This window comes from Meriones unguiculatus, chromosome 18 (assembly GCF_030254825.1).
Source record: "Meriones unguiculatus strain TT.TT164.6M chromosome 18, Bangor_MerUng_6.1, whole genome shotgun sequence".
Taxonomy (NCBI): domain Eukaryota; kingdom Metazoa; phylum Chordata; class Mammalia; order Rodentia; family Muridae; genus Meriones; species Meriones unguiculatus.
In genome coordinates, this window is record NC_083365.1 from 29158173 (window position 1) to 29163241 (window position 5069).

Genomic DNA, 5069 nt, shown 5'->3' on the forward strand with positions numbered 1-5069 from the left:
GTTCAGGATGACCTAGGTCTCATCAACCAACGTGATAGTATCAGGTGTTGGGGTTACTGTGACAAAGCCTGGGAAAGGTGTCAAGCTCTTTTCCTGTAGCAAACACGGACACTTCAGCTATCTAGAATCATGAAGACGGAGATCCAAAGGCATCCTGTTTCCTAACTGCCTGGGTTTCTTAGTGGAGAAGTAAGGTGGACCATCTCTTCATACAATTTTTATGTATTTTCTTTTTATTAATATTTTTCACTTATGAAGTTTGTTGTTGGTTTTTGAGATAGAGTCTTAGTTTAGGTTGCCTCCAAACTAACTGTATAACTCAAGCTGGGCTCAAACTCTTAATCCTCCTGCCTCCACTTCTCATATTCTAGGACTGTAAGCATGTGCTTTCAAGTGTAATTAGTTGGTAACATTTTTATCTGTGCACACGATGGTACTTTGATCAGTTTCACCCCATTCTCCCTTTCTTCTTTTGTCTCCTCCTCTCCACCCTTTTCCTCCCTTCCTCTTTCCTCCACCTATTCTTTTATGTTATATAAATTTAAATCTAAATTCACATAGTGATGCAAGACTTGAAGCTTTATGAGCTCCAGCCCTTCTGCAGCTGATGTTGTCTTCTTCCTCTTGTACACAAGCCACACCGAAGACTCAAAAGCAGCCACCACAAAGACCAGGCATAGACCCCAACTCTGAAGCCCCAGCCCCAGGGTTTTCCCACAATCCTCTCTCGTCTCCTCCTTCACTGTGATCTTCATTGCAACTGAACCAGCCACTCTCCTTGGTCATTCAGGTCTTGTAGCCCCCATTCTAATGGGGCAAGACACCCTCAGGCTGGTGTCCATGCTAAGGGGTTCCTATATAGGGTGCAGGTCAGAGAGAGATTCCCACGATGGAGGTTGAAGGCCCAAACATGTGATGCCAATGATGCCTTCCACACCGAGCTGCAGGTCATCCTCACTTCTGGGAACTCAGGTATCTTCTTGAAGCCCACTCAGGAAGACAAGACCTTTAGAATCTTCCACACAGTTGTCCTTGACAAGAGCCTGTTAAGACTTCAAATGACATCTGTTCTCTAGAATCTCTGGACTCTTATAGTTGAGGTTTGAGTTGCAGATGGAACACTATCCAGGTGTGGGTTGTATTGTACATTGGAAAGGATGGGAATAGAAAGAACAGACTTTACATCATACTAGAAATCTCAGAAGCCCCTAGTGTAGTTTTCTCCTTGAGTCTTACAGCCCCAAATCTTCTGGAGGGAATGGGGCTTCCACTCAGCAGTGATTTCTCTGTCCCTTTGTACTTCTTTCCTCCACCTTTTTCTTTTTTTATTTTAAAATTTTATTATCATTATTATCATTTATTACAATTTATTCAATTTGTATCCTGGCTGTGGAATCCTCTCTCGTCTCCTCCAAATCCCATCCTCCCTGCCCCTTGCCCCCTCCCCCTCCCTTAGTACACTGACAGAGTCCACTGTTTGACCCTAGCCTATCAGGTCTCTTCTTAACAGAGAAGCTTCAACCCAGAGCTTGGCTCCCCTCTGTGCCTCCATGTCTGATAAGTCACAATTCACTTTTGGTTGAGCACTTTAGACTCCCTTTCTCATTCCCTCAAGTTGAGAACACTGAGAAGACTCTAGTCTCTACCTCACACATCCAGGAAAACCCTCACATCCTTTTTTGTCTGTTCACATTGACTCTTTTTTTTGTTTGTTTGTTTGTGGCCCCTGAGGCTCTTCCCTATCGTTTTCTGTGTCAAAAGTGAAGAATAGCATTGCCCACGTGGCACGCTGGGGTTGGCTACCCAGAGGCTACTAAAGCTGTGGGCTGGCTTTCCCCAGGGTCAGATGATTGTTCAAGGTTCCTGAATAAACTGCATTGAAAAAAAAAAGTGAAGAATGGCCTGATCATCCAAAACATGTTGAGGGAAGACCTACAGAGATCTGTCTTGGGACATCAGTGTGAGGCTGTCAAGAAGAGGTAGGACCCCTTTGACTATGCTGAATTGTTCAGAAAAGCTGGTCTGTCCAAGGACAGCTGAACAAGGGACAGTCCCTCCACAGCCAGTACCATTTCCCCATCAGCAGGAGGAAAGTTGACTCTCAACTTCAAAGTTGCACCTTCTGTCTTGTTACTAGCCATGGTCTGTCTAAGGGTTTGGAGGTAGCTTGATGAGAAGAGAGTACAGACAAACCATGGTTTGCTTTGCTCATTAAAAGGCTCATATGGACAAGGGTCAAAATGGGAACTTTATTTATATTATTTGTAAGTAAAAATTTAATTGTTGGGCCATGGTAGCACATGCCTTTAATCCCAGCATTTGGGAGGCATAGGCAGGTGGATCTCTGAGCTCAAGGCCATCTTGGTCTACAGAGCAAGTTCCAAGAGAGCCAGGGCTACACAGGGAAATCCTGTCTCAGGCAAAAAGAAAAGAAAACAAAATCGCCCAACCAACCAACCAACCAAATATAAAAACAAAACAAAACAAAACACCAAACCAAACCAAAAAAACAAAATATTTATTTTTAAAAATAATGTTTACCCATACTACAATCCACAGACCCAAAGAAGCTAACTAATAAGGAGGGCCCAAGGGAGGGTGCCAGAATGTCATTCAGATAGAATAGAAAGCAGAAGTACCTAAAGAAGATAAACAAGAAAGAGGACCCAGGGTACGATGATCAAGCCTCACTTAGAAAGACAAATGGGATGGACATTGGATGTAGGAGCAAACAAGTAACAGGACAGGAGCCTATCACAGAGGGCCTCTGAAAGACTCTACCTAGCAGTGTATCAAAGAAGATATTAAGACTCATAAGCAAACCTTCAGCAGAGTGCAGGGAATAAAAAAAAAAGGGGGGGGGGAGTTAATATGACCTGGAGAGGACAGGAGTTCCACAAGGACCAAATATATCTGGGCACAGGGGTCTTTTATGAGACTGTTTCTCCAAACCAGGACCATGTATGGATGCAACCTAGAGCCTCTGCTCAGATGTAGCCCTTGGTAGCTCAGTATCCAAGTGGGTACCCTAATAAGGGGAACAAGAACTGTTTCTGACATGAACTCAATGGGCTCTTTGACCTCCCCACCTCCCAAGGGAAGAGTAGTCCTGCTAGGCCACAGAGGAGGACTTTGCAGCCAGACCTGAAGACACCAGATAAACCAGTATCAGATGAAAGGGGAGGAGGTTCTCCCCTATCAGTGGACTTGGAAAAGGGCAGGGAGGAGATGAAGGGTGGGAGGGTGGGATTGGGAGGGAAAGAGGGAGTGGGATACAGCAGGATACAAAGTTAACAAACTGTAACTAATATTAAAAAAATAAAAATTAAAAAAAATTCACCTCATCAGAAAACAAAAAAAAAAAAAAAAAAAAAAAAAAGAAAGAAAGGAGAAGCAGACAAACAGAGGGCACTGGCAGGAGATGGAATGGGGAGGGACAATAGAGTGGGGATCAGATGTGGGGAGAACAGGGTGGGAAGTGAGAGGGCTGGGAACAACAAGGGAAACTGAGGGGGAACATCTTTTTATCAAGCTGGAGGCCTGTGAGAGGGCAGGCTCCTGGGAGGATATGGGTGTGCCTCCAGCTGAGACTCCTAACAGGGGCGTCATGGAGACTGAAGTCACCACCTCCCAGCCAGGCAGGACTAGTGTACAGAGGGGAACAACAACCCATCCACAAAACCTTTGACCCAAAATCTACCCCGTCTACAAGAAGTGAGTGGATAAAGAGGGAACAAACATTGAGGGATGGTCCAACCAATGACTGGCCCAACCTGAGACCCACCCCATAGTAGAGAGCGAGCCCCTGACACTGTTAATGATGCTCTGCTATGCTTGCAGACAAGAGCCTAACTTGACTGTCCTCTGGGACGTTCCAGCCAGCAGTGGATCCAGACAGATGCTGGGCCTTGTAGCTAAGTATGGGGCAGAGCTCCAGGGGTCCTGTGGAAGCAGCGGAGGGTGAGAGAAATGAAAGGACCTGGAGGGGGACAGGAACCTTATGGAAGACCGATAGAGACAACTAACCCAGTCCCATGGAGGCTTACAGAGAATGAGACATCAACTAAGGAGCATGCATGGTCTGGACCTAGGCCCCTGCACATATGTGACTGATTGGCAGCTTGGTCTTCACGTGGGTTGCCTGATAAGTGGCGGTGGGGAAACTGTTTCCAACATGGACTCTATTGCCTGCTTTTGGATCACTTCCCCTTGGCATGGCTGCTTTGTCTGGCCTCACTGGATGAGGATATCCAGTGAGGATATGATATGATATCAGTCCTGATATGACTAGATGTGCTGGGGAGGGTTGATACGAGGGAAGGGGGGATCCCTTTTCCTGGGAGGAAAGGGAAGGGAGAAGGGAGAACAAGGAGGAGGAGGGACTAGGAGGAGAGGAGGGAGGGGTCACCTTTGGAATGTAAAGTAAATAAACTGAAGTAAAATAAAAAATAATGTTAACTATTTGATAGCTTTATACAATGTATTTTGATAATACTAACCCTTCTACAAATCAGCCCAGATTATTTATTTTTGTGTGTGAGTGCGTATGGTGTAGGTATACGATACATGTGTGCATGTGTACATGCGTGTGAATGTGTGTACTCATGTAAGAGTTTGGAGGCCAGCATAGGATGTCGGGTATCCTGTTCTATTACTCTTCACTTATTCTCTTGGAGCAGGTTCTCTCACTGATCATGGAACTAGGCTGGCGACTAGAAAGCCCCAGGGATCTTCCTGTCTCCGCCTCCTACCTTCACCCAGGGTTGGGGTTACAGGTGTGTGCGCAACCATGACCAACTTACGTGGGTGCCAAGGGTTTGAACTCAGTTCTTGTGTGAGCACTAAGTGCTTTTACCAGCTGAGCTCCTTTTCATGTATCAGCTAATTTACCTCCCACAAGAAAATTTACACTACTTATTCTCAACAACTTATAATTTCTGGATGGCTTTGAGGTGACTGTGATAGGGCATCAGGGGAGGTGGTTGGGAGGATCTCTCATTCTTTCCGAGTGACACTCCCTTCCCGAGGATGAACATTCATTCTCTCTTAATTGGGTGTTGAAATGGGTG